The sequence below is a fragment of the Choristoneura fumiferana genome, chromosome 10 (assembly GCF_025370935.1).
Source record: "Choristoneura fumiferana chromosome 10, NRCan_CFum_1, whole genome shotgun sequence".
NCBI lineage: Eukaryota > Metazoa > Arthropoda > Insecta > Lepidoptera > Tortricidae > Choristoneura > Choristoneura fumiferana.
In genome coordinates this window covers 13373322-13387101 of record NC_133481.1, presented here as the reverse complement: position 1 = coordinate 13387101, position 13780 = coordinate 13373322, and the positions used below count along the sequence as shown (strand labels likewise).

General features: G+C 36.2%; 1 pseudogene; it reads left to right on the top strand.

The window, feature by feature from the left end:
- Positions 1 to 2326: 2326 nt before the first annotated feature.
- On the top strand, positions 2327 to 13385 carry LOC141431766 (phenoloxidase-activating enzyme 1-like; annotated as a pseudogene).
- The last annotated feature ends 395 nt before the right edge of the window (positions 13386 to 13780 follow it).

Sequence of the window (13780 nt, the reverse complement as noted above, 5' to 3'; positions counted from 1 at the left end):
GAAATATTAGAAAATGTAAAATAATTGGATAATTAATTCAGGCAACCTATGATAGGTGTTAAACAATGTTTAATGTAACTAAAGTAGGTACCTATTTCAAAAACACAACCGGGGTTTTTTCGCGAGTAAGACTATTCACTAAGGTGGTTTATCGAAATTAAATTTGCAATCGATAAAAAATAGGTACGGAGATTGAAGAAAGTTCACGTTATTTTTAAATTCTACATTCTAAGTCAAGGGTCAGCAACAGGCGGACCGCGGTCCGGCCGGACCGCAGAAGGCATAGCCTCGGACCGCCAAGTATCTAGCCCAAGACCGTCGAAGTCACTTTTCACACTAAGTTACCTACTTAGCTACTTATTTTGTATAGTGTATACATACCTTTCTTATTAAATAAATAATACATTATCACAAAAAAAAAATTGGACGTTGATAAAATTTTAAACAGCAAAATACTTAAAACTAATTGCATACCCGTGTTCTAAGTCTTCGAACGGAATTATTCTATGTTATTATTTATAAAAGATTAATGTGAGTAACAGTCATACAACAGACAAAGCGCAGCGGAAACCAATAGAGCTATAGAGACTTGAAATTTAGATGACATTATTTTTTGAAGCACTAACTATAAAACTGCACTTAGAATGATGCTCACTCCAGCGGTTTACATCTACTAATATTGGATGGAGTGCCATCAAATTTTAGTGAGATTCTTGCCTCAGTAAACAACCAATATTCACAACAGTATGATTATCAATAACGAAAGCTAAATCACAAAGTTTCATAGTCATTGACACGCAAAGAAGAATTACTTAGTCGATTTTAACTAGATATTTGCACAAATTAGACACCATCAAAGAGAGGTCTTCCCCAATGCACGTACATATTTACCATCCGTTATGTCACATTATGCCAAAGTTCACGAATGATCGGTTACGAGTGTTTTTGGCTGCACAAATAATGTTGTGATGTTGCAAGTAAGACGCACAATTTCTGAATAGACTAACTTAATGAAACCAGAAAGTATTAAAATAATTCTGCTTGACAACTCGAATGTACATAACTGGGGTCATAATACCTTCCATAATAGAAGTATTTTTGGTCTTATCAACCTTATCTGTGGGAGAAACCATGTTGAGATGTACCTATTGTTTTTAAACTTGTTCGATTTTCCTCAATAACTACGACGACGGCTACCTTGTGAATATTGTATGTAGGTATCAAGTATTGATACAAACAATATAAATTTAACATAAACATCTACGTTATAGTGTTAGTACTTACTTGATTAAATACAGATTACAGAGTGGCACATTTGGATCGGTCAGTATGGACAAGTCTGAAACTATAAGACATACAAAGATCTGTTCTTAGGAACCATGTCATCGATTTTTGTGGCAAGAAAAACTGCATACATACATACTTTAAAAAAATATACTCAGTACGGGAACTGAACCCGGCTGTATTGAAAAATAAAACTTACATTATTTCTATTTTGATATTGATATCAATTGCTATGAACTATGATACCTAAAGTGAATAAAATTAATTCTATTCCATATCATTTAATTTAATAAAGTAGTTGTTCGAGGTTTCGACCATTTTAAAGTACCTAGTGCGTAAAATTGTCTTCATGATTGATTACATTTCGCTCTGCACTGGTGTCGTAGCTTGTTTCATACACTGCTTTCACTTATTTAATAACATTTCGCTAATTTTGTTATCTACGATAGTATTATCTTGAAATCAGAATTAATTAAACCTACAACACGATGCTTTAATTAATTACATAAACACATAAAAAATAAACCATTTTGAAATTACTATTCAGTTTAATAAAAAAACTTATATAAGTATATAAATACAAAGTTAATCAAAAATTAATCAAGTAAGGAGTTGTTCTCAAAATTTAAGGTATGAGCCATCTTCCTCAAGCCGTCCCTGAAATACCTCACAGAATTGCCTCATAGGTACAGACGCCGTATTGCCTAACGATTCTGACACACGCGGTCACAATCAAATGACAGTTTTCGCATACGATCAGAAACATTAGACAATACGGCCTTAGGTCGGTAACCGATTGTACAGCCTGGTAGATTTTGTAGATTTAGGGGCTGTTTCACCATCCATTGATTAGCGTTAACCGACGGTTAAATGTGATGCCGTCTCCGTCTATTCGAACAAAACAAATAGAGACGGCATCACACCTAACCGCCAGTTAACACTAATCAATGGATGGTGAAACAGCCCCTTAGAGTAGGTGTGTTATTTGGAGAAAGTCGAAGAACTGGCTAACTTAAAGGTGAATATTACTCGACCGTAAACGATGCTGGCTGCCGGCAGCCAAGTAGCTGAAATACAAGGTACTATAAAAAATAGAAATAGGAGGAAAGGAGAGTAACTATAGTTACAGTATATAAAAAATATACTATATGATTTTTTTTGTTATGTCTGGCAAACTTTTTGGACCCAATTTTATTTAAGTTGGCACATTACACTTTCAGATTCTTCCTGCGTTACTCCTCTGGGTGCGACAAGTGAGTGCGTCTCTCTCTACGACTGTGCACCGCTATTAGCTTCCTTCGAGCAGCGCCCTTACCCAGCCATGTGGTCAGCTTTCTGAGGCAGTCCTCTTGTGGATTCGAAGGCTACGTGCCGCAAGTGTGCTGTGGGCCACTGCCTGCGCAAACGTCAACATCTACGGTAAGAATGTCAAGTGTTTGAGTGGGTGTCAGAAACATGGATCTCAAATTTTTCGCCGATAATATTTTTTCCAAATGATTAAGTTCCCAACTGTTTCATTATGGACGAACGATTTTTTTAAACGTACCTAAGTAACTTCACGGATTGTTATAAAATTAACCTAACTTAATCTTACCTATACGGTTTTACAGGATAGTCCTGTAATACAGAGTGCCCCATTTAGATCATTCATTATGGGAAACTCTGAAACTAGAGACATACGAAGAATCGATTTTAGTAACAAGAAAACTGCATTCGAACATTAAAAAAAAACTTGTTCTCCGTAGGTACGGGAATTGAACCAGGTCGTTTCTTTCTTTCTTTCTTTATTTATGTAAGTTTTATTTTTTAAAACGCCCGGGTTCGATTCCCGAGTTGAGTACAAGTTTTTTTTTAATGAATGCAGTTTTTCTTGTTATTAAAATCGATGATATGGTTCCTAAGAACAGATCTCTGTATGTGTTATAGTTTCAGTCAGACTTTCCCATACTAATCTAAATGGGCCATTTTGTATATCGTGAATAGTTTAGTTTCAGAAAAAAAAATTGTTGTCCATTATGAAACAGTTCACAGTCCATCATTTGGGAATAATATTTTCGGCGAAAACCCAGAATCTCCAGAAATATGTAGATATATTCATTCATCTGAATCCAGAATAGACGAAAATAGGACTTTTTTATGGACTAGTTTTTGAAGACTGTATTTGCACTGTCAGCCAAACAACATATCCGTCAAAAATTTCAAATCCATCCGATTACTAGAAGTGGATGAAAATCGTTTTACATGATTTGACCTTAAGCCCATTTTAGACTAGCAAGAAAAATCGTGCAAGTTGGATTACATTGAGATTCCATGGAGCGAACAACTTTAAAGTGGTCAATCGAGTGCCGCAATGTAATGCAACTTGCATGATTTTACTTGCAAGTCTACACTGGGTTTTAAAGATTGTAACATCGTACTCGTATATCTTCACAACGTCGTGTTGTAAATGTCCAGCCAAGACCCAGACCGCGACCGACACGGCCTCCCAACAACAACAACAATGGCCAACGATCACCAGTAGAGGCCGAGGACTCGTCACCAGCACCGAGCGACGTCTGTGGAATCGACACCCAAGGAGACAGGATATACGGGGGACAGTTCACTGACTTGGATGAGTTCCCGTGGATGGCCTTGATGGGTTACCGGACTCGTAAGTGGAACCAATAACTTGGCGTACAAATGATTCCTGTTTTCTGATTATTAAAAAAAAATCCGGGCAAGTACGAGTCGGACTCGCGCACCGAGGGTTCCGTACACATTTATAGGTATGTCAGTAAACGGGAATCGTGTCTTGAAGATATTTCTCGCTTTTTCTTAGGCTAAATGTACGCAGTGTGGGGTCAGATTATTTTGGTCATTGATATTTACAGACAGACATAAAAAAAATCAAGATTTTCAGACTTTTCTAGTTGGTTGTGTTATAATAGCTATGTACCTTCATATCAAATTTCAAGATTCTGAGTTCACGGGAAGTACCCTGTAGGTTTTGATTCCCTTGCGAGTTTCGAAAATTTGCGGAAATTTGCACCATAAACGACTGCATCTTTTGATTGCGATGGCTTAGAAGTTTGATTTTTTCACAGCCCCAAGGGACAGTAGACTTCAGTATTCGAATATAAATTTTAGCTTGATACCTTTACGCGTTCCCGAGAAAAAAGGTCTTGACAGACAGACAAAAAGTGATCCTATAAGGGTTCAGTTTTTTCCTTTTGAGGTACGGAACCCTAAAAACAGTGCATCCTCGCCTGCATTGTGTGAGATTTTTACGTGTTCCAGGATCAATCTGATTTTAAGATTAATAATAACTAACTAATGTGAGTTTTATAGTTTATATCTAGTTCCCGAGGGTTTGTGATAAACTAATTCTTCGCAGACGAATTTGCGGGAAACGACTAGTTTATTATGCATTCAATTTCATTTAACCTTTCCCTGCTGCTATAACGGCTCAGGCATATAATAATACCTATGCATTCTAAAATACGCCAATTATAAGTTTAAAGGTGACCGGTAAAATGAAAACATCCCTTAATTTAGTATGAAAAGTCCGCACTCGTCAAACTGCAAATGCCCACTTTCGAGTCCTCCGCAAACATTCCTTGCCAATTCATCATGTGTAAATGAAATGGGTTTTATTGAAAACTGAACGAGTAACTTAAAGTTGCTGTGTGGTTTAGTAACATTATTTTGTAAGTCTGCTGGTTCATTTGTGAATGCAAACTTAATTTAGCGTAAAATAACTTACTCTTAATAATCTGATTGCTGGTTTATCAAATGAAAGTCTTTGAGTAACACAAGATAATAAGTGTAGTAGGTGTATCATTAAAACAATTATTTATTTTGTATAAGCACGTGTTGTATTTCTTTAACTTTCAATCTCCTGTCTTGACATCTATCACGTGACCTACATGTTCAGAAATCAACTTCAGTAGGTACTATACATCTTCCCTTTCTGAAAGGTCCGTCACATAATCTCTTAGATAACTAGGTGGTCTAGCCACTCTTCTTGGTCTACCTTGAGAATCATCACAGTTATCCAAGGATTGTTCAGGTTGGTCATGTTGACCTATATTTGTATTACAATGTTGAGAGAATTCAACTTCTTGTGGTACAATACTTTGATTAAGTTGAGAGAGTTCTATCTCTTGTGGAATAGTGATTTGCCTAGGTTGATTACTATTAACAAATGATGGCTTTAGTTGTGAAGAGTTTCTTCTTAGACTGGTACCATATTCATCTTTGATTATATAAGATCTTGGAGAACTGTGAATATCAACAATTTTAGCTGGTAACCATACATTGTCTTTACGAAATACCACATCTTGCCCTTTTCGAAAAGTATACTTATACTGTTTGGCACTTCTATCATAGTTTGCTTTATTTGTAATATTTCTTTTTTCTTGATACATTTGGAAATTAGTTACCACTTTTGGAACAAGTAATTGAGAATGCATTGGCAAAGTTGATCTAGTTAAGCGGCTTGACAGCAATTGGGAAGGACTAAATGGTGAGCCCAACACTGGACTGTTTCTGTAGTCTAATAATACCAAATTTATATCCAATTTCTGCTCCTTACATTTTTTTAACATGTTTTTTGCAATGCCTACATATTTTTCAATAAATCCATTAGATTTTGGATATAATGGACTGGATGTGACCACAGAAAATGAATATAATTTAGCAAAATGTTTGAATTCGATTGAATTAAATGGCATGTTATCTGCCCTAAAGATTCTTGGTACACCATGAGTTGCAAATAAAGGTTTTAATATTTTTATTACAGTTCCAGCACTCATTGAAGTGACTTTAATTAAATCAAACCACTTAGAATAATAATCTGCGATTATTAAATAATTTTCATTAGCATAATTAAGGAAGTCACAGCCCACTTTGTCATAAGGTAGTGTTGCCATATCCTTATCTAAAATCATTTTTTCTTTTGTTTTGTTAGTGCTATATTTTTCACATAAACGACATTTGCTGACATGAGACATTATGTCAACCTTCATATTGGGCCAATAGAACAGTGACTTAGCCCTACCTATTGTTTTTGTGATACCAAAATGTGAAGAATGCACCTTATCAATGACAATATTTTTCATAGACAGTGGTATAACAATTCTGTGATTTAAATACACAATGTGATTCTCAACAACAATATCATGTCTTAACTTCCAATAATGCTTAGCAAGGTCCACAACTTTATCAATGTTATTAGGCCAACCATGATTATAATATTCTGTTACTTTTATTAGTGTTGAATCTTTAATGGTAGCTTGAGCAATTTCTGTAAGAAAACTATTACTTACATTTACAGTGTGTACAACTCTATCTAAGGACTGTTCTAAAGTATCAACATCAGCTTTTGATGATGCTCTGCTAATGGCATCGGCTATCAACATTTGTGATCCTTTAATATATTGCACATCAATGTCATAAATATTTAATTTTAATCTAATTTTGCGTAGTCTTTGAGATGCAATAGAGTAAATTTCTTTTTCATAAGTGCAACTAATGGTTGATGATCTGTTTGAACTATAGTATGCCTACCATATATGTAATAGTGAAATTTTTTACAAGCAAACAAAATAGCCAAAAACTCTTTATCAATCTGACCATATTCACATTCAGTTTTACTTAGACTTTTGGATGCAAATGCAACAGGTTGCCTGTTTTGAAGTAACACACACCCAATAGCATTCTTTGAACTGTCTGTTTGGATTGTTATTGGTTCTTTGGGATCAAAGTTCCTTAGTACTGGTGGACTAATTAATAGTTTTTTTAATTCTTCAATACAATTTTGGTGAATTATACTCCACTGAAATATAACATTTTTTTTTAAAAGTTCTCTTAGTGGACTGGTAATTTCAGACAAGTTTGGGATAAAATCTCTCATATAATTAATCATCCCCAAAAATCTTTGAAGACCTTGCTTATCATTTGGTGTATCATAATCCATTATTGCTCTAATTTTGTTCTTGTCAGGCATCAAACAACCATTAACAATCTCATGACCAAAATACTTTACTATGGTAGGAAGGTACTGAAATTTTTTTAAATTAAATTTAATGTTCAATTCTCGTGCCCTGGTCAGTACTTTTTTTAAAGCCACATCATGTTCTTCTTTTGATTTGCCATATATCAAAAAATCATCAATATATATAAATGTATTTTCTATATCTTTGAAACAATCTTCACAATTTTCTTGAAATATTTCGGCTGAAATATCCAGCCCGAATGGCAAAACTCTAAAATTATAATTGCCAAACACTGACGAAAAGGTACATATTTTTTTACTGTTTTCGGAAAGGCCAATCTGCCAAAATGACTCTTTTAAATCCAAAACTGAGAAATATTTTGCATCACAAATCTTTGATTTAAGATCATTAATTGTTGGTATTTCAAAATATTTTTTAAGAATGCATTTGTTAAGATCTCTAGGATCCAAGCAAATGCGAATGGCAGTTTCGTCTTTCTCAACTATTACAATTCTATTCACCCATTCTGTGGCTTCATCACTTTTCTCAATCACACCTCTTTTACATAACTGATCTAATTCTGCCTTCAATTTTTCTTTTAATTTAATTGGAACCCTATGTGGTGGCTTAGACACCGGTACAGATCCCGGTTTTAACTGTATTTGGACCTCATTAGGAAATCTTCCTGTACCAGTAAAAACATCTTGGTATTCCGATACTATTTTTGTTTTCCGGAATCATCTGTAACAATATCATGTTTCATTACTCCAATTTGATTAATGTTTTTTCTCTCAATCAACCCTAGCATTATACAAGCATCTTTGCCAAGAGTTGGCTGAAAACTGGAGTCAGTCACAATAAATTCTATGAAATAACATTTATTTTTAATTTTTGTTTCCATCAACACAGTACCAAATACTTTAATACTTGTATTATTGTAAGCCTGAAGTCTAAATTTACAAGGTTCCAAATTCAGTTTCTTTCTTTGCTTTACTACCTGATAAGCACTGAATGGAATTAGGTTAACATCTGAACCTGTGTCTAGCTTAAATTTATAGCTCTTAGTGTCCTCTAATAACAATGATTGGGTCCATTCCATAGCACATACCTGTTTTTGAACGCTTCCACAGTAGAATTCACTATCACTGTTCTCTGGACTTGACTGATTGTTAGCAACAGTTTTCACAAATCTACTTCGACACACTGTAGCAAGGTGGTTGAACTTATTGCATATAGTACATGTCTTTCCCCTAGCTGGGCATGCATTCAATCGTCGCTCATGTTGCTGGCCACACCATCTACATTTCAGCACAATATTGGGCTTTTTCTTTTCAATTTTGTGTACTTCGCCAGTTTTTCCTTGTACTTCAGCTGCCTGGTGCCTGCCAATCTCCGCCAACCTAAACTTGCTGATGACAGATTCAAGCTCAGCGTCGCCTGCTATGATCAGTTGCTTCTGTGTCTCTAAATCATTGGTACCTAATACTAATCGGTCTCTTACAGCCTCCTCGTCAGACTTGAACTTACAGTCTTTGGATAATTTCTTTATATCTGTCAGAAAACTATCAAAAGGTTCATTTTCTTCTTGTTTCCTATTATAAAACAGAAACCTTGAGTGGAGAATATTTTTCTTTGGTTCACAATATTCGCGGAACTTGTTTATCACGGCGTCATATTTTGCTTTGTCTTTCTCTCCTAGAGTAAAATTGTTGAAGATTCCTAAACCATCTTCGCCGATGACATTTAGTAAAATCGCCACCTTTCTCTCATCTTCCGCCTTTTTTAAATCAGAAGCTGCCAAATATATATCTAGATTTTGCTCAAACCTCTTCCAGTTTTCACTGAGATTTCCCGATGCAACGAGTAGTTTTTCTGGCAGATTATATGACGACATGTTTGTTTGCAATTTAGATGCGTAGATTGATCAATAGACTGCGCCATGTATCATTAAAACAATTATTTATTTTGTATAAGCACGTGTTGTATTTCTTTAACTTTCAATCTCCTGTCTTGACATCTATCACGTGACCTACATGTTCAGAAATCAACTTCAGTAGGTACTATACAGTAGGCCTTTAACTGCCTCTAAGTATTCCATTGGACGGGTTGATAGTTGGGGCTTATTTGGTGTGTGCAAACGCTCTGAAGAAGCAAGATCGACTGCAGGTGTATTAAAACAAGACGGGAGATATATTTCTACTGTTGAACAAAGGCCCTTAGAATGCGTCAATAAACGACAACAGAACTTACCAACTGTAAGCCACCGGCCGTATGTAATACACCGGTTAGCTGCAACTCTTGTGATGTCGTTAGTTGTTGATGACATCGCAAGAGTTGCGCTAGTTGCACTAAATGTAATAGGGGGCTTCCCAACTTCTCACTTTCCGATCGTAGTGGCCTTTCGAGAGCCTGTCATCCCCAACAACATTACCTGCTTACATTTAAATATTAACCATTATATTATCTATTTATAGCATCTGGAAGCATAACGTATCAATGCGGCGGAGTACTGATCAACCGTCGGTATATACTGACTGCTGCTCATTGCGTCACTGGAGCTATCACTCGGGAAGTAGGCACCCTGTAAGTAAATTTTTCTGTGAAAAAAAAAATCTTTCTTCTACTATCTCGCTCGATGCATGCGGGCCGACTAGTTATGCATAAATTATTTGAATTATTTCTGTTAGTTCCGAGAGAGTGTTGACGTCTCTTGATGAGAGCTAAACATAGATGTCGCGAGTGCTGCTGCTTAAAGTAGCGTAGTAGGAAAAAAGCAACCTGAGATATGAAATTTGTGTCTAGACTTCTCTTTTTCTGGTTTTTCTGTGCATCCATGTCTCAGTTTGTATATTCGATACGGTTTTCACGGGATGACCGTAAAAGTGACAATTTTGGAATTGAAATAAAAAATACAAAAAGACTACGAAAAACCATTCATGAAAGTTCTTAGTTAAAAAAAGCTCAGTGAAAATCAAAAAACTAATTTAACAACTCTGGTATGCATTATTTTTCATTTTATTTTTAACATTGTTTATCACAAATTATTTAATTTCATCATCAAAAATCCTAAAATTGTACCTTGCCTCCAGTATTTTCATATCTATGTAAATTACATACGTTACCCATAAAAGAGTAACGTGTCTGAGCAACTGACTATAACGAACCTAAATCAATGGAGCTAGAGAATTTTCCACAGGAGTGAAGGTATGGGTACACCTTAAATAAAAACACATTACATTTATAATCTTTAGAGTGACAGTGCGTCTGGGCGAATACGACTTGCAAGCGAAACGGACTGCATGAACGACTCCTGCGCAGACCCGCCAGTAGAAGTGCCAGTAGACAGCTCCCATCCCCACTCCGGCTACTCCGATAGTAACAGCGACAAGAGAGACGATATTGCGTTAGTCAGGCTCGCGCAGAGGGTGAAATACTCATGTAAGTATAATGCTCATCCTTATATCATGATCATCATAATCATTATCATCATCAGCCGGAAGACGTTCAGTGCTAAACAAAGGCCTCCCCCTTAGAACGCCACAATAAACGACATCTCGCCACTCGCCGCTGCATGCACTGGTTGCCCCCAACTCTCACGATGTCATTAGTCTATCTAGCTAGTGGGATGCCTGACGACACTTCGTCTTCCGGTTCGTGGTCATCATCATTTGAACAACTCATTGCAAACAAAGGGCCGACACGCACCTGTGATACCCTCGTGTTACGAATGTCCATGGGCGGCGGTGATTGCTTTCCCATCAGTTGACCAGCATGCTCGTTTACCCCCTCGTATACATATATAATATACATATATTAAAACAAATTTCCGCTGACATTATGATAATATAATAACGGGAGATCCATTAAATAACAACGTGGAACAACTTAGGAGGTATTTCGAAAGGTTCTCACCTTCTCGCGAGATTTCGCTGGACCATCCCTAAATCTCTGGTGAGATTTTGCTAAACTCAATATTTTTAGTGTGAACCCATGTTTAGTTGTAGATGTTTTGATTTTGATCGGGTGGGTTTCGGCTTGATCGCCTATCCCTCCTCTAAGCGCCTCGCGTAAATTTATTGAGGCCCCCAAAGAAGTAACATTTGAGAGCACAACCAAATAATCATCATTATCATATCAGGCGTAGGACCTCTGAGCATACACAACCAACTAATAACTAAACTAACCAACCAAATAAATAGATACCTATCAATCTTGAGACACTTGAAATCAATTGACCTAGTCCCAAACTAAGCAAAGCTTGTAGGTACTATGGATACTAGGCAATGGATAAAAAATACTTATATAGATAAATGCATACTTAAATACATATTAAACATCCAAGACCCGAGAACAGACATTCGTATTATTCATACAAATATCTGCCCCGGCCGGGAATCGAACCTGGGACTTTTAGCGTTGTAGTCAGGTTCTCTAACCACTTGGCCATCCCGTCGTCAAAATAATGTCTCTGTCTCTGGTTAGTATTTCAATCACTACAAAACAGAACAGATACAAAATTCAGATCTATTGTCAAGAAGACATTAATATCTAAGACGTTTTATAAAGTTAATGATTATATCATGGATATTTGGAAATAATTCTGATCCGCATTACCCGATCCGAAGTTGTGTTAAATACTTGTGATGTATAGATACGAGCACGAGTATCATTTAATAAATATGTAAATCTGTTTAAAAAAAATATACCTCGTTGAGTTTCTTGCCGGATTCTTCTCAACAGAGGTTTTTCCGAACCGGTGGTAGGTAGTTTTTTTTGACATTCATAAGTTATAGCCTAAATTGAATAAATATATTTTGACTTTGACTTTGACTTTATGGTATAATTGCCTTTACAGACTACGTGCAGCCGATTTGCCTGCCCGATGGCCGCTCACGCCTGACCGTCGGCAACGACGTGTTTGTAGCCGGCTGGGGGAAAACCCTAAATGGTATGATTGTTATTGATTTTGTTAATTCTCTTGCTGCCGTGGAACTGCGTTTTACAAATGTTACGTAAGCATTTGTGGTTTTGGTTTTACATTCAGTTTATTGTACGTTGCTTTTCGTTTCAATTAGCTGCTGAATTTAGTACCTATGATGACGATTCACGAAACCAAAAAGAAGATTAAAATTAACCCTAAGCATATTATTATATGAGATGTATTTAATCGAAAATTATTTGCTTGCGGTAGGTTACTATTAAACGTTATTTTATCTATTTTTATTACAGGTCGCAACAGCCCCGTCAAACTGAAGCTTAAAGTGCCGATCTTTGAAAAGGAAAACTGTATCAAAAAATACCGTACTCTAGGTGCCGAGCTTACCAGTAATCAGATCTGCGCTGGAGGGAAGTTCGCAGAAGACGCATGTAGAGGAGACTCCGGTGGACCTCTTATGAGGGCCAAGAACAATGGGTTTGGGAGTCCGTCGCAGTGGTATCCTTTGGCTACGGTTGTGGCAGAGACGGATGGCCGGGAGTGTACACTTCTACCGCGAATTATCTTGACTGGATCACGTCTAAGTTGCAATCGACTAATGTTTAGTATATTGAGTTTCGCCACTTTGATGTTAGCCAGTTTAAATCGAGCCACGAATTATATTTGACATAATTTTATGTGACGTAAACCGCGATACCTACTTATACTTGGTTTGGATTTAACTAAATGTAAACAAAGTTCAGTTGCCAGATTTGGTACCTACATTCAAGGATTTAAAGCATTTTACTTATCTAACATTGTAATACAAACTAGACTAGTGTATTTCAATACAGAAATGTAAATGTTTAGATAGTTTAATGTTTAAGACACCAATTGACATTGTTTTGTTTACATTTAGTTAAATACCTTTCCAAACCAAGTATAGTCTGCTCGTGATTATGATACAAGTAGATGCGTCGAACGAAATAATGGGAGGTCATTGAAGATAATCACCAGCAGAATATATTGTGTAGATACTTTGCCAATTTTTTAAAGGATATAAGCGTAGGTATTGAGAGAAGGTAGAAGGTAAGGGAAATTAGATAGCGTATTATCCCCTAACTCATAAATAGCTGCTAAATTCTATATTAGTGAAATCTTATTTTGACATTTACTAAGCCTTCACATGAAACAGACAAAATGTAGCAGGCCTACCACGCTCTCTTAATACGATTCAGTTTAGGCTCTAAACTGAACCGCATCGCTATTTCGTACCACGACGTTACTTTTGCGATTCAGTTCAAGCACGGTTCAGCGACAGTGATACAGACATTTTCATTCACTCACTTCAAGCGGTTTTCGTACCATGACGCTCAACTTGAGTGGGAATTGAATCGCTTCAGTGTCAAATTTAGCGATTCAGTATAAGTTACTCATTCTGTCAATTCTTTTGGAATTTTAAGTGTTTTACTTGGAATATTTTTAATTTCAAAGAACTTTTAAACTTTATTCAAGTTTATAACTTTCCATAGGTACTCACGCCATTGTGCTTCTTAACTCCTTATTGATAAAAGTAATTTTTCAGTGAGAAAAGAGACTCGTGGAT